The 22,278-nt window shown below is 44.2% G+C and overlaps 1 protein-coding gene across 4 annotated transcripts in view; it reads left to right on the top strand.

The window, feature by feature from the left end:
• LOC124794698 (irregular chiasm C-roughest protein) overlaps positions 1-22,278 on the top strand; it is a 1,925,819-nt gene that overhangs the window by 1,390,427 nt on the left and 513,114 nt on the right. The gene's annotated exons all lie outside the window — the stretch shown is intronic.

Here is a 22,278-nt window from a genome sequence, read left to right as displayed (position 1 = left end):
TTATACACAATGCTGGTGACTACTTAGAAGGTCAGTAATACTTTGAAACACAAATCTATTTTGTACGAGCTGTAAATCAATAGTTGCCACTATTAAAGTTTCAACCCTCGTATTAACAAGTTTGCTGTAATAGCTATGTAAGTAATCTTTCGTAAATAAATACCTTTTTGATGTCCCAATGATGTTCTTTAATCTCCCCACACGCGATTCGCCTGTTTATCTTTCTACCTTTTTTTAAATCTTATGGGACTTAACTGCTAAGGTCATCAGTCCCTAAGCTTACACCCTACTTAACCTAAATTATCCTAAGGACAGACACATCCTAAGGACAAACACACACACCCATGCCCAAGGGAGGACTCGAACCTCCGTCGGGACCAGCCGCACAGTCCAGGACTCACCTGTTTAAGCGCCTACTTGAATGGGTGTTTTCAAGCAGAGTTTTCTGTTTGTATAGAACTTATTTACAGATTTAAAACACATCAATTTCTGATTAGTAAAAAAGAATCTACAATAAATGAATGAATGATCGTATGGCATTGTTGGCCTATCACCATCGTATAAAAACCACGAACTGGCTTGGATTTTTTTCCCCGTATGACACATAAAGTATTGCTAAATGTGGAGTACCAGAAAAAATAAAACCTGCTATAGGTGTATCACTCACAACAGTTTCGAATGCTGATCTGCCCCTTACCACAGAGCTAGTGACCCCCGCACAACATCAGTAATTACATTTACTTTAGCTTATGCTTTACCGTGGCCATGTAACTGAGTGGCTGACTGTGACTACAATTTTTACAAACCCAAAACAAATAAAAAATTATTTATATTTTCCAGTACTAGTTATATGCTTTTTAAGTGTAATACGAGAGACCTATTTATATGCATACGCACTGTTTCCGTCCTACTACTTCGCTCGAAAACCACGTAACCACTGCTGGAAACTGTAATTCTTTGTTGTTGTCTCTGCCCCATAAAAATTGTATGCACTATTTGCCACTTCGTAGTGTACATTGGTGTCCAAAATTAAAGCAACAAACCGAAATTATGCAAGGTTGCGTTTGTTTTGCCATAAAACAGAATATACAGGTGATAGTAAAGTAGAAACAATGTAAAGGATACAGAACGTAAAAACTGCAACATGCGTAGCGGTAGAGAGTCATGTTATTCGTTTTTTCTAACTTTTCGGATCTGCACACGCATTCTGATAGCTGGTTAATGTGCTCAGTATGAGGTGTGACCAACTCTGGCAGCAATACAGGCCTGACAACGACGCGGCATGCTGTAAATGATGTCATCGTCTCACGTTGAGGTAATAACACCCGTTCTTCCTTTAGAGCTGCTCGCAAGTCTTGGAGAGTGGTTGGTGAATGCATACCAGATATGCTCTATGGAATTCAAATCGTAATAGCGAGCAAGTCACGCCGTGCGTCCAGTATCTTCCGTTTCCAAGGAAACATCAACCATCTGTGCTCTATGAGGTCGAGAATTATTGTCCATCAGTACGAAGTGTGGGACCATAGCTCCTCGCAACAGCCGCACATGAGGGCCTGAGATCTCGTCATGATACCTGACATCAGTTAAGCTTTGCTGATTCATAAATACAATTTCACGGAGAGGAGTTAGACTGGTCAGCATATTCCCTGCCCACACCATTAGGGATCCTGCTCAAAATCGGTCTGTTACCACAATGTTTGAATCCCGAGACTGTGTTCCGCTTTCACTCCAGATACAAATCCGTCGAGAATCACTCTCCACTCACCTGTGACAAGAACATTGGCCCATTGTTCGACCGTCCAGGTGGTATGTTGACAACTCAGCTCTAGACGTTCTCTTTTGTGAAGACGCGTCATATGTACACATACGATAGGTCTCCGACAGTAAAGGCCACTCTGCCGAAGCCTTCTGAACAAAGTTTGTCTCGGTATAACAAGTCCAGTGGCTACTGCTAGCACAGACGCCACTTGTCGTTCACTACTAAGGCGGTACCGTCGTGTCCTTATAGCCAAAAAGGTCCTCTCTCTCTCTCTCTCTCTCTCCCTCTCTCTCTCTCTCTCTCTCTCTCTCTCTCTCTCTCTCTCCCTCTCTCTCCCTCTCTCCGAGGTCACACGAGGTCGGCCCTGTCCTGGTCTTTGGGGTACAGTTTTGGTCTCTATAAACTGTCGTAATTCACATTAAGCCAGTGGGTCACATCAGTTTATGACTGTCCTGCTCCCATTCTTCCAATAACCCTCCACCACAGAGAGTCTGCTAGGCGTCTTCTCTGTGCCATACTGCACCGTTTGTGGTAGTGTACAGCGCCATTGTGGATGTGGGACTACCCGCCAAACACTGCCACTTTTGAGAGGTGCCCTGACGTTAGCGCTGGCGTGGTTGTCCGTTGACCGGAATGCCATCTTCCGTGCAGAACACAATCGTACGGACATCTGTTGACGGTTTGTATGATTGTGTTGTAAATTAAACAGAAGAAGGAGAAATAGCGATTTCGGGCACCAGGTTACGTATCTACTCTTTAACAGGACCAGTAGTATCCTAAATTCGAGAAACGATGTAGACGTATCAAGCACCTGAAGATGAGCCCCCATAGAGGAAATGCATCGTTCAGTGAATTAAAAATCACTATTTGTTACTGAAGGTTGCTTGTTTTTCTACTGTATATTTGTTGCTTCGTCAAATATAACGAAAACGATATGTCATTCACGTAGAACTTAGTTATATAAATGATAAACTAACTAGCGCCCTCTGAAATTGAACAACTAATTTTAGGTAGTGAACGCATGTTGTCAATTTTCTGATGTGCACACCACAGTGACTATCAGTGGAAACGAAATGACCCGTTTGGTTTGTGTGACTTTCAATACCTAACGCAAAGAAGCAAAACTAATCACATTTTCGAATCATTGAATCAAAATCTGTATTATTACTCATACGTTGGAGGTAATAAACTGCACACCTAGTTTTCTTTGGAATGTAAAGGATTACTGTCTGAAGTCCCATTCAGCATCGTGGATACGCAGCGAGGAGACTTTAATTTTGTAACCAATATTTTTCTGCAGATCTTACTATAGAACTTCTATAACTCACATTTTGTTCATTCATCTCATCAGGAGCTACAGTGACAGCAGCAAAAAATCGCTGCCGGCCGGAGTGGCCGAGCGGCTCTAGGCGCTACAGTCTGGAACCCCGCGACCGCTACGGTCGCAGGTTCGAATCCTGCCTCGGGCATGGATGTGTGTGATGTCGTTAGGTTAAATGGTTCAAATGGCTCTGAGCACTATGGGACTTAACTTCTGAGGTCATGAGTCCCCTAGAACTTAGAACTACTTAAACCTAACTAACCTAGGGACATCACACACATCCATGCCCGAGGCAGGATTCGAACTTGCGACCGTAGCAGTCGCGCGGTTCCGGACTGACGCGCCTAGAACCGCTTGGCCACCGCGGCCGGCATCGTTAGGTTAGCTAGGTTTAAGTGGTTCTAAGTTCTGGGGGACTGATGACCTCAACAATTAAGTCCCATAGTGCTCAGAGCCATTTGAACCATTTGAAAAAATCGCTAAAAATTATGACTTGTTTTTATGTAGTATCTTCAACCGAATAAAGTTTACAAGCGTCGGTTTAGCAAAGCAAATGGAAACACAGTACGCCGTCTAGCATGTACCAAAAATACGTGGTCTAATAGCAACAGACACTTCAGTAAGAAAGGAAAAGATGTTTCATTCAAAGAGACAGAGGGAAAAGACCTGTAGGGAACAAAATCTCTTTTAAGTAAACAAAATCTGTTTCCCACTACAAAGCTGGGTACAAATGCTCATTATTGTCAACATTTGCTCTGTGCCACGAGAGGAGCTGGGTAAGCAGCCGATAGCTTTTCACAGTGAAGTTCAAACGTTCAAAAATGACTAACAAACGTGCCGAGGTGAAAGAGCTCCGCATTTCTCCCTCCCCAAGACCGGCTCGAACATTTAATTTGTGTGGTGGCGGTAAGCTTTTTCGAAGATAAAGGGAACGGGATCATAATTTAACCCCTAATGACTGCTCGCGCTCCTGGAACAGTAATAAAAAATGGCTCGAGTATAAACTCTCGCAGGGGCGGCTTGCGGGCCGGATTAATTGCACGCACTTTGCACTTTAATAGCACTCGAATTACTTCCTAAACACGCCTGGCCAGGAGGCGCAAATAACTTACCTGGCGGAATTAATCGACCGGCAGTTTGCAGACGTCGCGAAGTTTGTGCAATCAGTGGACACTTCAAGGAGTGGCCAAGTTTGCTTCCTTGAGTTGCGGTTCGCAGAACTCTGTTCTCGCTTCCTAGAAGCGAGGCGAACACTGCTCGAATATTCTTCCCAACCTACTGCGACTGACTGAAACAATGAGGTAAAATTTAAGATAATACTATGAGTATTGTTGTGATATGTATCTCTCGGAAGACTGGTTTCATCCACCTCTCCATATTAGCTCAAATTGTGTAAGCCTTTTATCGTATTCTAACTGCTGAAACCCACATGCTTTTGAAGCTGTTTACCTTAATCGAGCATTAGTCTTTTCGTCACAGTCTCCCTCAATTGCGACGTAAGCAGTCGTACCGAAACTTTCTGGCAGATTAAAACTGTGTGTCGGACCGAGACTCGAAATCGGGACCTTTGCCTTGCGTGGGCAAGTGCTCTACCATTTGAGATACCCAAGCACGACTCACACCCCGTCCTCACAGCTTTACTTCTGCCAGTATCTCGTCTTCTACCTTTCAAAATTAACAGAAGCTCTCCTTCGAAATTTGCAGAACTAGCACTCCTGAAAGAAAGGATATTGTGGAGACATTGCTTAGCCACAGCCTCGGGGAAGTTTCCAGAATGAGATTTTCACTCTGTAGCGGAGTGTGCACTGATATGAAACTTCCTGGCAGATTAAACCTGTGTGCCGGACCGAGACTCGAACTCGGGACCTTTGCCTTCCTTGTGTGCTGGTACGGGAGGCACAAAGCCAGTTTTGTGTTTCGGTTTTAATATCATCATGTTTAGATGGATGGCACATAGTGGGGCGTTTCTGAATACGTCTTGAGCAGATGCAGTGAATTACAGAATAAATAACGACTGTTCATATCTTCATAATAAACAAAGTTACAAGAAAAGCAACCATGCCGGTTAATGTTCCCCTGGTAGCTAAATAACATTTGCTTGATACATTTTTTATTTTACTTCTGGAAAAATGTTATCTGTAGTGATCAAGATAAATGGGATATCCTGTACGATGTTTCTAAAAAGATGGTGTTTTTACAATGCCTTCCATAAATGTTGGGCAACAGTCCCAACTATTATAAAAGATTTGACAAAGATCTTTGCAGTATGGATTTTAGGCTTTGGAATGAAAACATTTTTGACGCTAGCTTACCAAATATATTATTTCTCAAGTCAATATCCCTTTTCGTCAATAGATACTAATCGAACAGTGATGAACGAGCCATCGATAGAAATGCTTTTTAACCGGTTTCTGTCATTGCATACCGATGGAAAAATTTAGCATAAAAGAGACTTTCAACTATCATAGGCAAAATGGCATCATGGATTCCCAGATTCATACCTATATTTCACGGAGCTAACTTATTAATCACTAATAATACTCCCTTTTCATGTTATCTTATCTGTTTTTAAAATCATTATTAGCTGGAGGAATTGTGTACAGTATTTCATAGATGATAACAGTGACCACTGCGGTAGCCCATTATCTCTGCCGGTCCTACAAGTTCACTTTTCTAAACGTGTATACAGGGTGTTTGGAAATTCACATTACAGACTTCTGGGACTTGAGAGTACGTAATATTTTGAGTAGGAAACCATATACGGAAACGTACCGTTTCCGATCTGCGACGCTTTCAGTTCGCTTGGGGAACTGAATTAGGTGTGAAACAGTACAATAAAAAAAATTAAAAAAGTCGTGTGACGGGGGCCTCCCGTCGGGTAGACCGCTCGCCTGGTGCAAGTCTTTCGACTTGACGCCACTTCGGCGACTTGCGCGTCGATGGGGATGAAATGATGATGATTAGGGCAACACAACACCCAGTCCCTGAGCGGAGAAAATCTCCGACCCAGCCGGGAATCGAACCCGGGCCCTTAGGATTGACAGTCTGTCGCGCTGACAACTCAGCTACCGGGGGCGGACAACAGTATAATTATTAGGTGACATAACCGAACAACTCTGAGATTTTTCGCTTTCCCGCAGCAGACGTGGATGCGTTACACATCTGAACGGAAGCTCTCGTAGAACGGAAATGATACCAATCCGGACATGGGTTCCTGTTTGAAATATTATGTTCTCGCTCTCCTCTACAAAGTCCTAGAAGTTTGTAACGGGATTTTCCAAACACCCTGTACTTTCCGAAACGACAACGTACTTGTCACCGTCGCCTTGAATTGTGATTTAGCTATTGCTACTACGGGCTAACGCTAACTTTAATTGAATTACGTTCAAAATTATGTGCATGGAAATGTATGTGCCACGAGATGACATAAATTCATGATCATTATTTCACGTCATTCGGTTGATTTTTAAAGATGTTTCTCCTCATTCACGCAACTACTTTATCCCACTGACTGTACGTACTCCAAATACTATCATTATTTACAACTAAAAAATTGTGAAACTTTCGCACGTGTCTCCTGTTTACAATTAATGCTCAGCTGATTGACACCAGGAAAACTGTTGTAATACCACGGATGAATTTAACACCACCTAATCCAAGTAAGCCTTTTTAATTGACAGAAGCCAATTGTCTATTAAATTTGCATTCGCGGTCACTATAAGCAATACGCAGGGACAATCGCTTTCAAAGAACAGGAGTGTATTTACCAAATCCCGTCTTTACACATGTAGCCTTTTTCAAGGGTAACGATTCAACTAAAATCTCTGTATACCTTAAGGAAAATGAGAAACAAAAGAACACGAAGATTGCAGTCTTACGACAAATATTTCTTACACCGAAATATTGTAATGTTCTATAAGGAATTTTGTTGCGACGTTATGTGCCTGGAAATGTATTCAACGATGTATCACAAATTTATTATTATTATTCAGCATCATTCGATTCGTTTATAAATATGTTTTCTCTTCACTCCCACAACAACACTTATTCCAAACACTTATACAGGGTGATTCAAAAAGAATACTACAACTTTAGGAATTTAAAACTCTGCAACGACAAAAGGCAGAGCTAAGCACAATCTGTCGGCGAATTAAGGGAGCTATAAAGTTTCATTTAGTTGTACATTTGTTCGCTTGAGGCGCTGTTGACCAGGCGTCAGCGTCAGTTGATGCTAAGATGGCGACCGCTCAACAGAAAGCTTTTTGTGTTATTGAGTACGGGAGAAGTGAATCGACGACAGTTGTTCAGCGTGCATTTCGAACAAAGTATGGTGTTAAACGTCCTGATAGGTGGTGTATTAAACGTTGGTATAAACAGTTTACAGAGAATAGGTGTTTGTGCAAAATGAAAAGTTCTGGACGGCCGAGAACGAGTGATGAAAATGTAGCACGCATCCAGCAAGCATTTGTTCGCAGCCCAGGAAAATCGACTCGCAGAGCTAGCAGAGAGCTGAAAATTCCACAATCAACTGTATGGAGAGTCCTACGAAAAAGGTTAGTTATGAAACATGAACGTCAACTACCCGAGGCGATGGATCGGCCGCCAGGCAGCCTGTGACAGAGCACTTCATCACTGGTCTCCAAGAAGCCCTGATCTTACCCCCTGCGATTTTTTCTTATGGGGGTATGTTAAGGATATGGTGTTTCGGCCACCTCTCCCAGCCACCATTGATGATTTGAAACGAGAAATAACAGCAGCTATCCAAACTGTTACGCCTGATATGCTACAGAGAGTGTGGAACGAGTTGGAGTATCGGGTTGATATTGCTCGTGTGTCTGGAGAGGGCCATATTGAACATCTCTGAACTTGGTTTTGAGTGAAAAAAAACCTTTTAAAATACTCTTTGTAATGATGTATAACAGAAGGTTATATTATGTTTTTTTCATTAAATATACATTTTAAAGTTGTGGTATTCTTTTTGAATCACCCTGTATTATCGCTTCCTTTCTGTCGTAATTAATTATTATTATTATTAAGTGAACGCAAGAAAGGGATTATATATATATATATATATATATATATATATATATATATATATATGTCAAATGAGCGCCAGGATCCCTACAAATTATTTCAGATGCTTTCGGCGAAATGTAATGCAGGCTAAGTTCAGTGACCTAGAATAAATCGTATCTTTGAAAAAATGCATTTTTTGGCGAAATAAAATTAGTGAAACTTTGCACTTTAGTTAACTGAATAACTTGAAATGATTCTTTCTGCTCCGGCTGTGGTGCTTTGTTACACAAAAAAATAAATTTAAATACGTCGCGTATGGCGGCCAATTGTTGCCAGTCAAAGATCACCGCTGCTCGCTTCGCAGAGACTGAAAAAATGCTAGATAACTTCTTGCAATTATTAATTCAGGAAGAATTGTTTGCATGGGTTCTTTTAGTAACACAATGCATTCACTTTTTGTAAATATACACTCCTGGAAATTGAAATAAGAACACCGTGGATTCATTGTCCCAGGAAGGGGAAACTTTATTGACACATTCCTGGGGTCAGATACATCACATGATCACACTGACAGAACCACAGGCACATAGACACAGGCAACAGAGCATGCACAATGTCGGCACTAGTACAGTGTATATCCACCTTTCGCAGCAATGCAGGCTGCTATTCTCCCATGGAGACGATCGTAGAGATGCTGGATGTAGTCCTGTGGAACGGCTTGCCATGCCATTTCCACCTGGCGCCTCAGTTGGACCAGCGTTCGTGCTGGACGTGCAGACCGCGTGAGACGACGCTTCATCCAGTCCCAAACATGCTCAATGGGGGACAGATCCGGAGATCTTGCTGGCCAGGGTAGTTGACTTACATCTTCTAGAGCACGTTGGGTGGCACGGGATACATGCGGACGTGCATTGTCCTGTTGGAACAGCAAGTTCCCTTGCCGGTCTAGGAATGGTAGAACGATGGGTTCGATGACGGTTTGGATGTACCGTGCACTATTCAGTGTCCCCTCGACGATCACCAGTGGTGTACGGCCAGTGTAGGAGATCGCTCCCCACACCATGATGCCGGGTGTTGGCCCTGTGTGCCTCGGTCGTATGCAGTCCTGATTGTGGCGCTCACCTGCACGGCGCCAAACACGCATACGACCATCATTGGCACCAAGGCAGAACCGACTCTCATCGCTGAAGACGACACGTCTCCATTCGTCCCTCCATTCACGCCTGTCGCGACACCACTGGAGGCGGGCTGCACGATGTTGGGGCGTGAGCGGAAGACGGCCTAACGGTGTGCGGGACCGTAGCCCAGCTTCATGGAGACGGTTGCGAATGGTCCTCGCCGATACCCCAGGAGCAACAGTGTCCCTAATTTGCTGGGAAGTGGCGGTGCGGTCCCCTACGGCACTGCGTAGGATCCTACGGTCTTGGCGTGCATCCGTGCGTCGCTGCGGTCCGGTCCCAGGTCGACGGGCACGTGCACCTTCCGCCGACCACTGGCGACAACATCGATGTACTGTGGAGACCTCACGCCCCACGTGTTGAGCAATTCGGCGGTACGTCCACCCGGCCTCCCGCATGCCCACTATACGCCCTCGCTCAAAGTCCGTCAACTGCACATACGGTTCACGACCACGCTGTCGCGGCATGCTACCAGTGTTAAAGACTGCGATGGAGCTCCGTATGCCACGGCAAACTGGCTGACACTGACGGCGGCGGTGCACAAATGCTGCGCAGCTAGCGCCATTCGACGGCCAACACCGCGGTTCCTGGTGTGTCCGCTGTGCCGTGCGTGTGATCATTGCTTGTACAGCCCTCTCGCAGTGTCCGGAGCAAGTATGGTGGGTCTGACACACCGGTGTCAATGTGTTCTTTTTTCCATTTCCAGGAGTGTATTTCCACTAAGCACAGAATACATACTTGAATTATTCGCTACTTACGAGAACAAATAAAACAAAAGCTACCACTTTACAATAGCAAGCGTACCTTACATACGGCAGAAGAAATGATCTGACTCGAAGTGATTTTAAATATCTTTTTTTCTCCTATATATAACGACAAAGATAATAATGTTAGTTTCGAGAACGTTATGCTTTACGATCTCATCTAATATAAATAATGACTTTTTGTTACATTGCAATCGATGTAGTCTTTCTTTGAAGCTAATTTAATACATTTTGGTAATTAATTTGTCGTTTATGTCCATATAATGTTATTCAGAGTCCTTTTATTATTTACTTCAAATATATCGGCTTGACTATTTCAAAAGGGACACTATAAACTGCCATTATTTAAGACTGTAAAAAGTGCCATTACACAGCGCATTTTGTTCAGTTTTGTGTGACAGGATGAAAGACAATCGTCACTGGGAAAAGAGCACCGCAGGAGGCATTAGCTGTTTGGATGGGTGGCTGGATTAATCCGTAATTTGGTCGATCGCCTGTTCGTTGGGGGGGGGGGGGGGGGAGGGGGGATAGGGGGACAATGGTGCGCGCCTTCGCTTCGGCTACACGTGCGACGCGCGCCGCCAGGGGGCAGGGTCGTTTGGGTGGAGTTCGGCCGTGAAAAATGGCCGAAAGTGCTCTCGGCACCGGCTGCCCGTGATAGATTAATCTGCCCCGCCTCCGTCGAATAGCAGTATTGTCGTCCGAGCAAACGCGCGATTAGTCATTACTGCTATGAAAATCTGTCTCGCCGGCGGACATGCATTCGGCTAATGCGTGCGCGATCGAGCGCCCACTCGCCAGCACCCGCGAACAAGACTGGTACACGACGGCCACTGGGAGCTGTCCTCCTTTTTCCCTATTCCTGTGTGACTCGTATGTGGCTGCCCTGCGCTTGCCAATACATTTTGGAAGCGATGAAATGGAAAGCTGATAATTTCTTGCGAGCCTTGCACGCGCTGATTGCATCTAACAAACCGCGTCCGACGTGTGTGTGTGTGTGTGTGTGTGTGTGTGTGTGTGTGTGTGTGTGTGTGTGTGTCGGCTGCAAAATCGAACCATCGTCGCAAAAACACTTCTGCGCCCGCAGTCGCACTGCTTGCAGGTGGATGGCGCGCCCAGGACAATCAGATAGAGCGGTCTGTGCACCCTGGCCGTAGTGCTGTGGATGCCCTTTCCGTGTGTAACGACTCGGCAGGGAATATTCTCCCAGTGTGCAGTTACATGCGCGCATGGCTTTATGTCTCAGAAAAATTATTTCTGTTTTTCTGTGCCATAATCATTCTGAGTCGATCACTCACGTAAGACCAGCAGCATGCATATAATGTTCTCGCGAACTAGTATTTAACATAACTGCGTAGGCTTCCGCTGCCAGAGTCAGTCGACATAAAAGTTCTCTGGGTTTGGTACCGCGTCATAATGTAAAAACTACTGCTGCTGGAGAAAAACCAACGTTTCGGCCACGATTGCAGCGGCCTTCTTCTGGGTCTAATGATGCGTTCTAGCTATGCAGTGTACTTTATATTTTGTTGTTTGTGTTCACTGCGCGTGCCATTACGTCATAATTTTAAAAAGGTAGTTAGTTTCATTGGTCACTTAAGGAAGAAGGAGAGGGAAGTTTATTTTAATAGGTTATTGCGGTGGAGGGAGAAGGTGACTTCTGTTGTCTATTGGCTCTTATGTTATGTACCATGATTGGTGGTCACCGTCGAATGAGAAGTTGGCTGCTGTTTACCAACTGCTGGACGTCGGCCGCGCGGCGGCAGTTACTCGCCGGTAGTGCTCGTGCCTCGTGTTGACAGTGCGGACTGTTGGGCTCTGATTGCTGGCAGCCAAGATGGGGCAAGCCTGAGTCCATCCTCCCTGTTCATGTTGTTAGGGTGTTTCAGTATTTCGATGGCCTCTCTGATGTTGTGTTTCGTCATAATTGGCTGTTTGGCCAACACACAGGCTTCCCTGAATTTTATTTCTTTTCCGCAGTCTTGGTGATGTTCTGCCACTGCGGATTTGTTGTGTTGCCCTAGACGAATATAATGCTCGTGTTCCCGAATGCGCGCTACTATTGGGCTACCAGTCTCGCCGATGTATGCCTCTCCACATTCGCATTCCACCTTGTAAACGCCTGCAGTGTGTAATGCATCCACCTTGTCCTTAGTGGAGCGTAGCACGTCCTTGATTCTACGACCACTATAGAAGACAGGCTGCACCCCAACGCGGCGAAGGTGTTTGCCTATTCGGTCAGTATTTAACAGCTAGTGGAAAGGTAGTGGGGGAATATGGAAATGTGTGAACACTTCAATCGATAGTTCCTAGACAGAAAACATTTGGACTGAACCATCAAACAATTCCAGCGACCGTCTTTTGACTGGACTTTGACCAAGCGGTTGTAGAGTCTGTAGTTTTTATATAATTAGTATTCTGTCCACGCGAACGTTTACGGCTGTAAAATGTTTGAGGTATTTCTTTGTATGTATAAATGCTGCACTTGTTTTTTATTTACTATTCAGGCTAATACACTAATGATTCAACACATTATGACCACCTGTTTTATGGCTTGTTTGTCTGTCTTTGGAACGAAATGCATCACAAAATCTACCTATCAGATCGTTTGGTTGATAAGGGGGAGGGCACCAAACAACGAAGTTTTTCGGTCCCATCGAATTAGGGAAGGAAGTCGGCCGCGTCCTTTCAAAGGAACCATCCCGGCATTTGCCTGAAGCGATTTAGGGAAATCGTGGGAAATCTAAATCAGGATGGTCGGACGCGGGTCTGAACCGTCGTCCTCCCGAATGCGAGTCCAAAGTGCTAGCCACTGCGCCACCTCGCTCGGTGCGTATCAGGGATCCGACAGTTTGTTAGAAGTTTCCAGAATGAGATTTTCACTCTGCAGCGGAGTGTGCGCTGATATGAAACTTCTTGGCAGATTAAAACTGTGTGCCCGACCGAGACTCGAACTCGGGACCTTTGCCTTTCGCGGGCAAATGCTCTACCATCTGAGCTACCGAAGCACGACTCACGCCCGGTACTCACAGCTTCACTTCTGCAAGGTTCGCAGGAGAGGTTCTGTAAAGTTTGGAAGGTATTAGACGGATACTGGCAGAAGTGATGCTGTGGTACCGGGCGTGAGTCGTGCTTGGGTAGCTCAGATGGTAGAGCACTTGCCCGCAAAAGGCAAAGGTCCCGAGTTCGAGTCTCGGTCGGGCACACAGTTTTAATCTGCCAGGAAGTTTCATATCAGCGCACACTCCGCTGCAGAGTGAAAATCTCATTCTGGAAACTTCCCCCAGGCTGTGGCTAAACCATGTCTCCGCAGTTTCCTTTCTTTCAGGAGTGCTAGTTCTGCAAGGTTCGTAGGAGAGCTTCTGTAAAGTTTGGAAGGTTGGAGACGGATACTGGCAGAAGTGAAGCTGTGAGTACCGGGCGTGAGTCGTGCTTCGGTAGCTCAGATGGTAGAGCACTTGCCCGCGAAAGGCAAAGGTCCCGAGTTCGAGTCTCGGTCGGGCACACAGTTTTAATCTGCCAATAAGTTTCAGTTTGTTAGAAGGTTTTTGGAGGTACTAGGCACTAGATGTCTACGCACAGGTCATGTAATTTGCGTAGATAACGGGACGCTGATTTGCGTACACGCTGATAGCGGCGGATAGAGACCCATATGGATTTCATAGGACTTACCTCAGGCGAATTTAGTGACCCAGACATCAGCTCCTCAAATCACCGTATCAGGCTTCTTGCTCCGATACACGGATAATTATACTGCTGAAAGGTGACATCGTAGTCGCGGAAGACATCAAGCGTGAAACAATGCAGGTAGTTCGCAGCTGTCAGCGCGTCTTCGATTACTACCACAAGTCCCATGCAAGCACAAGGGACAATACTGCTCCCCCATAGCACAATGACTAAAATAGTTGCAGTTCGGCGGCAGAACTTCACCAGTTGAGGACTCCAGGTCATCAGTGTCGTACGATCATTTTATTTCTTTAAAAAAAGTACATCTGTGTATTGTTGTGATAAAATAAACAATTAATTATTCTATAGCGCAGCATATATTAACTTATTACAACACGTTTTAGCTCTAAAAAAATTACAAATTCTCTTTATTATAGGACGACATGATGACACTGAAATAAAGAGCTTTCTTCTAACAGATGTCAACTACTGAGGACATGTAGGAACGAAGACAACTAATGCACATAAAACACATGATGTGAAGTAAATGCTACAATCAGAGACAGCCAATTTAGTTTATTCTCTGAGCATATATGCTGCATAAGAACTGAGAGTGATAATTGTTACAATGTATCTCTGCAAAACCTGGGAGGTTTCCTAATTGGCCAGTGCGTGCTTCTGCGTGAAAAAACTGTGGCAATAGGTGTCTGTACAGTAGCAGCGTTGCCGCCTTGGAAGCCGGAGCGCTTGCCCGACCCCTACATTCCAGCAGCTCGGCGGTGAATCCCCGGCGTGACGTCGGGGAATCCCCGGAAGGCGACCATTCCGTCACGCGCCTTGCCGCGCCTGTAAACACGGCTTCCTCCGCCGGCTCGCCACGCACCCAGCTCGGCGTGAAGCATTCCGATTACGCGTGCCGGACCGTGGAGGTGGCGCCTCTGCCGGCCTCTCTCCGCATCACGCGGCAAAGCTGCATCTGACCACCCTCGTTTAACTGTACGAGGCAGCAGCGGCGTTGGTCGCAAGCCGCTATAAAAATAGCGCTATAAAAATACGGAGTATCACACATGTATTGCTCTTCACAGTTCGAAGACTGGTGCAACCGTCTACCCTATTTATCTTTTGCTAGACTCCTCGTTTCTGCATCAATTTAACACTTCCATTAACAAGTTTTTTTTTTCGAAGTGGAAGACATTAATGTATGGTTGTTTTGGTTAACGTCGTAGTCAGAAGTAGCAATGTGACACAAATATTTCTTGCTGTTTCGTTTGACAGTGAGAGGAGGGGTGGGGATGTACGAGATTCGTTTTCAGCTAACTTCAGTCGTTCACCAGACAGTGACAGAATGTTCTATTGAACTGAATAAATTTAAAATTTGCAATTTTGTAAGATTCCTTTTATTGTCCGGCATTTTTCCAACAAATATGTTTGCTTATTCCTACAAATTGTTTTTGAAACTGAATTACTACATTTTTTGAAGGACATGTATCTTAAGTATCTGTTCTTTTTTGAAGAAAAAGTGTAGTTATTTAGTTGCACATACTGATGTTAACAAATCGATCGAAATTTCTCATAATAAGATATGGAAGGAGCGATCTGTATTTGACTATTTATTCCTGATGACCGGTTTCAACAGTTTTATTACACGTCCTGTTCCAGTATGAGTCTATCACACATGTCATGTTGATATTACAGTGGGTAATGTAAAGCACATTCCACACAGTTTTGTTAAAAATAAAAACAGATTTGTCACAAATAAATACAACACAGTTAAAAAGAACCTTGTGTAACAGGAGATGTCCTCACATTTAACATTCCACTGATGCTTCTCAGGTCACGAATTGCAGAACAGTGACCATTTGTGCACACGTTTACATGACGAGCTGTAACAAACCTGTGTGGAATGTTCTACATACTATCCACTATCAAATCAACATGGCATGTGTGATAGACTCATATTGTAATAAGACGTATAACAAGTTTTCTTAAAAGTGCTGAAACTGGTCAGGAATAAATTGTATTGAATGTGATCTTGGCTATTAAAAGTTTCTTCAAAGCAAACACAGATCGCTCTTCCCATCATAATGGAACATGACGTATAAATGTTAAAACCGTTCATCAGAAATAAATAGTACAGAACGCGATCTCAGCTTTTAGTAATATCAGAAACCCTTAGTGATTTAAGTACTTTTCTCTTTTTAAATTTATCTGATCATTTAAAAATAAATAATATCGTCGATTTTTGTACAATTAAATAATAAAAATTAAATGTTGCGTTATGGGCTTTTAAAATCGAAAATTGCTCTAAAATACTCTTTTTACGGAGTAGTTGCTTCAAAACTTCTCCTGGTAGGGCCCGCACCAGAAGGTCAGTCTAGAGATAAGTAGAATATAAATACGGCTCTGGTAGTTATGCATTTACAAAGATTAAAGCACCGTGGAGAGATGTATCAAAGCAGTGTTTGAGTTAAAGACTACAAAAACATATTACTTAAATAAATTAAACTCGGAAAAAATGATTTAGCATCGAGGTGTCTGTTGCCATCAGGTTTTTTTTTTTTTGTTTTTCTATCAGTTTTGAATATTTCGCTTATTTCTTCACCACATCGTGATATTATATGGCGATGAAGTTGTCTAGGCATTTCACTCTTTGGTAAATATCAATAAACCCATCGATACACTCTTTTTGACTTCGTTGCCAGGCAGTCAGATGAGAACTAGACAGACGGAAAAAAGTGAGTAAACTGTTTATTATTTCAATAGTAATCACTATAACTGTTAATACATTGATTCCATTGAGTGACAGGACTGAATTTTCATGGAAAAATGTTTGCGCGTGCCTACGGAAACATGATTGTACCCAGGTGCGCACCTCTTCTTCCGAATTAAATTTACTGGCACGAATGTCTTTCTTCACGGCTCCAAAAATATGGAAATCGCGTGGAAAGTGATCGGGAACGTATGGAGGATATGTTAAGGCGTGTGACCACAAACAACTAACTTCCCCAATTAACTTGTGCAAGCCCTCGCTGAAGTGTTTACATTTCAGCAAAAACTTGCGCAAGAATACTTCTGCAACCCGCTTCGGCGAGTTAATTTCAGAGACTTGCTGCAAGTACTTGCAGAACTGTTACAACAAGAATTGTGTAGTGAGATAGGTAAATGTAAGTTGGCAGTGTCGTGGTTAAAAGGAGAACCCCCACTCACCGTTGTTGCATTATTGTTATTGAAGAAAAATCGATTCAAAAAACAAAATTTAAAACATGTTTGCGTGAAGAATTAGAAAGGTGACCGTGACGTACATAAGGCTATTTAACTTATCAAGAAACACTATTGAACGAAGCGAAGTGGCAGGAATTCGCTCAGATTAATAAGTATTTGAGAATGTCGGACGCTAGTTTCAAATATCTCTTGTCTATTGTACAATCAAATATTCAACAACAGGATACAAAAATAAGGCAGTCTGTACAATCAAGAGCCGGCCGCGGTGGTCTAGCAGTTCTAGGCGCTCAGTCCGGAACCGCGCGACTGCTACGGTCGCAGGTTCGAATCCTGCCTCGGGCATGGATGTGTGTGATGTCCTTAGGTTAGTTAGGTTTAATTAGTTCTAAGTTCTAGGCGACTGATGACCTCAGAAGTTAAGTCGCATAGTGCTCAGAGCCATTTGTACCATCAAGAGATGGACGTTTAATTATTCTTAGATATCTGCAAATAGAATTTATTATTTTTATTATAGGTGTAATACATATATATTTATGCTAACTTTAAAAATCTGCCTAAATATAAAAATTTCTGTAGGTCTACTGCTAGTCTATTTCCCCTTCTTGTGAAGCAAAAGTAAGCTGCAAATTTATTTCGCACTTCCTTGGTTGTGGTGGCCAATTACACACTGAAGGCCAAAGAAACTGATATAGGCACGCGTATTCAAATATAAATATATGTAAACAGGCAGAATACGGCGCTGCGGTCGGCAACCCCTACGTAAGACAAGTGTCTGGCACAGGTGTTAGGTCGGTTACTGCTGCTACAATCGCTCCTTATCAAGATTTAAGTGAGTTTGAAAGTGGTCTTAATATTCGCTGCACGAGCGATTCGACACACTATCTCCGAGTTAACGATGAAGCAGGGATTTTCCCGTACGACCATTTCACGAATGTTCCGTGAGTATCAGTAATCCGGTAAAACATCAAATCTCCTACATCACTGAGGCCAGGAAAAGAACGGGACCACCGACGACTGAAAATAATTGTTCAACTTGACAGATGTACAACCCTTCCGCAAATTGCTGCAGATTTTAATGCTGGGCCATCAACAAGCGTCAGCGTGCGAACCATTCAACGAAACATCATCGATATCGACTTTCGGAGCCGAAGGCCCACTCGTGTACCCTTGATGACTGCACGACACAAAGCTTTACGTCTCGCCTGGGCCCATCAACACCGACGTTCATCTACATCCACACAGATACTCTGCACATTTAAGTGCCTGGCAGAGGGTTCATCGAACCACCCTCACAATTCTCTATTATTCCAATCTCGTATAGCGCGCGGAAAGAATGAACACCTATATATCTCCGTACGAGCACTGGTTTCGCTTATTTTATCTTGGTGATCGTTCCTTCCTATGTAAGTTGGCGACAACAAAATATTTTCGCATTCGGAGGAGAAAGCTGGTGATTGGAATTTCGTGAGAAGATTCCGTCGCAAAGAAAAACGCCTTTCTTTTATTGATGTCCATCCCAAACCCTGCATCATTTCTGTGACACTCTCTCCCATATTTCGCGATAATAAAAAACGTGATGCCTTTCTTTGAACTTTTTCGATGTACTCCGTCAGTCCTATCTGGTAAGGATCCCACACCGCGCAGCAGTATTCTAAAAGAGGACGGACAAGCGTAGTGTAGGCAGTCTCTTTAGTAGGTCTGTTACATTTTCTAAGTGTCCTGCCAATAAAAGGCAGTCTTTCGTTAGCCTTCCCTACATCATTTTCAATGTGTTCTTTCCAATTTAAGTTGTGACGTTGAACTGTTGATGACTGGAAACATATTGCATAGTCGGACAAGTCTCGTTTCAAATCGAAAGAACGGACGTGTACGGATATGGAGACAACCTCGTGAATCCATGGACCTTGCATATCAATAGGAGACTGTTTAATCTGCTGGAGGCTCTGTAATGGTGTGGGGCGTGTGCAGTTGCCGTGGTATGGGACCCGTGATACGTCTAGATACGACTCTGACAGGTGACACGTACGTTAGCATCCTGTGTGATCACCTGCATCCGTTAATGACAATTTTGCATTCTGACGGACGTGGGCAATTCCACCACGACAGTGCGACACCCCACACGTCCAGAATTGCTAGAGAGTGGCACCAGGAACACTCTTCTAATTTTGAACACTTCCGCTGGCCACCATACTACCCAGGCGTGAACATTAGTGAGCATATCTGGTATGCCTTGCAACGTGCTGTTCAGAAGAGATCTCCATCCGCTTACGAATTTATGGACAGTCCTGCAGGATTCATATTTTCCTCCGGCACTACTTCAGACATTAGTCGAGTCTATACCACGTCGTGTTGCGGCGCTTCTGCGTGCTTTCGGGGCCCTACAAGATATTACGCAGGTGTACCAATTTCTTTGGCTCTTCAGTGTAAATGTTGAGGGGGTCCAGTGGTACATTTGTTTCGAGTCATCTGTCTTTGTGCCATTCCTCGTTTCGACAGTAACATTTTCGTACTTTTGTTGATCAAAAAAAACTTCTGCGAGTTTGAGAAATACTTCCAGCATCTGGAAAGCTCGGCAAGTATTTGCAGCAAGACGTGAGAAACAGTTTCCATGAAACTTGCGGAACCGAGTTGCTGGAGGTGATTCAAAGTTCAACAACTTGCAGAAGTAGCTTATGCAAGCGACTTCGGAAAGTTTACTTGTTAGTGGACAGACACTTTAACGATTTCCCAGCAAAACGTATGGAGCGTCCTCGAAATAACGTTGACAAAATATGGACCCACCCAAAATTTAACTCATGTCGAAGAATACATCTTAATTACTTTTAATCCCGCCAACTATATCTTGCCTGTTAATAAACGATCTGTTAAAGTATATTAATGCAGCAAATTGTGACAGAAACACCTGCAGCACGACAAGAACAGAGACGTAGCCACTGTCGAGGTGACAAGGGAATTTCATTGGAGGTAAGAAACTGATTATCTGAGTTTAGGAAAGGCGGCGACAGGAAAAGAGAGCTCAAGGGCTACACTCGGTTTTTCGAGAACACCGGAAACATCAGTGAGTAGGTAGTTGGCGATGGCAGCTGCAGTGCTTCCTGGCAGCTTACACGAGACTAGCGCAGCTGCGACAGGGTCGGCCCCAACGGAGTATCTGGGACCGGGAATCGGAGCAAGTCCCACGCTCGGCGCTGAGGGGTGCAGGCGGGGACAATTACTACTTGCGTCTCCCGGGAGGCCGGCCGGCAAACTTCATTACCGTTTGGTTACTTTTCATTACCTGCGACACAAAGAAGCGGCCAGTAGGAGCGGGCGGCGCCAGGATGGCACCATCCGCGGCTGCGGCTGTAGCCCCGCTCCTTCCCGTCTCTGCCTTAGCAGGTGCTCCTCTCGTATTTATAGCCCGCTTCACAGTCTCAGCTCTCCAATTTCGAAATTTCGTGCCGCGTCCCGCTTGTTTTTCGAGTTAGTGGATATGTAGCTGTGGCCTCAGCACGCCATGTGAACAGGGTGATGCAGATGTCGTTTTACGCAACATACGACGGTCACTCCAGAAGAAATGCACACAATTTCTTTAAATCCATCTTTTATTCTACGATCCAGTATCTGATTTCTGTCTCTGTCTGACCTTGACGTAATCTAACTGAAATCTTCCCGTATTACCTGGCATGTTCCAAGTATTCCTCCTGCTCTTGTGGTTCTTGAACAGAGTATTCCCTATTACTACCTGAAACTTGTTACAGAACTCAATTAATCTTTCTCGTCTCTCAGTCCTTGTCCCAAGCCCATATTCTCCTACTTTTCTTCTACTCCTTCCCCTAGAATTGCATTACAGTCTCCCATGATTATTAGATTTTCATATCCCTTTACATACTGTATTATCCTTTTAGTATCTTCATACACTTTCTCTATCTCTTCATCTTCAGCTTGCGACGTTGGCGTGTATACCTGAACTAGCTTTGTCGGTGATGGTTTGATGTCTATTCAAATAAGAATGAACTGTTCACAGTAACGCATTCTCTGCCCTACCTTCCTATCCGTAACGAATCCTACTCCCGTTATACCATTTTCTGCTGCTGTTGATATTACCCTATACTCATCTGACCAGAAATCCTAGTCTTCTTTCCACTACTGACCCCTACTACGAGGCTCACACCAAAAGAAACGCACACTATTTTTTTTCTAAAATCCATCCTTTATTCTGCATGTTCGAAAGTTTTACAGTGTGTAGATACATCCCTTAGGAACAATATTTTCATTTCTCCACATAATTTCCATCCCTCTCAACTGCCTTACGCCACCCTGGAACCAGCGCCTGTATACCCGCACGGTAAAATTCTGGACCAACCTATTTCTCCACATAATTTCCATCCCTCTCAACTGCCTTACGCCACCTTGGAACCAGAGCCTGTATACCCGCACGGTAAAATTCTGGACCAACCTGTTGGAGCCACTGTTTGGCAGCGTGCACAAGGGAGTCATCATCTTCACACCTTGTTCCACGAAGAGAATCTTTCAGCTTCCCAAAGAGATGATAGTCACATGGAGCCAAGTCAGCACTGTAGGGCGGGTTTTTCAGTGTTGTCCATCCGAGTTTTGTGATCGCTTCCATGGTTTTTGACTGACATGTGACCGTGCATTGTCGTGAAACAGCAAAACGTCCTGCTTTTGCCGATGTGGTCGAACACGACTCAGTCGAGCTTGAAGTTTCTTCAGTGTCGTCACATATGCATCATAAATTATAGTGGTTCCACTTGGCATGATGTCCACAAGCAAGAGTCCTTCGGAATCGAAAAACACCGTAGACATAACTTTTCCAGCAGAAGGTGTGGTTTTGAATTTTCTTTTCTTGGGTGTATTTGCATGATGCCACTCCATTGATTGCCTCTTCGTCTCAGGTGAAAAATGATGGAGCCATGTTTCATCACCTGTCACAATTCTTCCAAGAAATTCATCTCCACCATTCTCGTACTGTTCTAAAAGGTCGCTGCAAACCATTTTTCTTCTTCCTTTGTGAGCCACTGTCAACATCCTGGGAACCCACTTGGCACAAACCTTTTTTAACGCCAGCATTTTCAGTATTCTGCAAACACTTCCTTCACCTATCCTAACGTACCGTGACAATTCGTTCACTGAGATGCGTCTGTCAGCAGTCACCAATTCGTTAACTCTCTGCACATTTTCTGAAGTGTGTGCAGTACGAGGCCTGCCACTGTGAGGACAATCCGCAATATTGCCGTGCCCGCTTTCATCACGTAACCTGCTTGCCCACCGACTACCTGTACTGCGATCGACAGCAGCATCTCCATACACCTTTTTCAACTTCTTGTGGATGTTTCCCACTGTCTCATTTTCACA

Source organism: Schistocerca piceifrons, chromosome 4 (assembly GCF_021461385.2).
Source record: "Schistocerca piceifrons isolate TAMUIC-IGC-003096 chromosome 4, iqSchPice1.1, whole genome shotgun sequence".
NCBI lineage: Eukaryota > Metazoa > Arthropoda > Insecta > Orthoptera > Acrididae > Schistocerca > Schistocerca piceifrons.
This window is presented reverse-complemented; position numbering and strand designations above follow the sequence as displayed.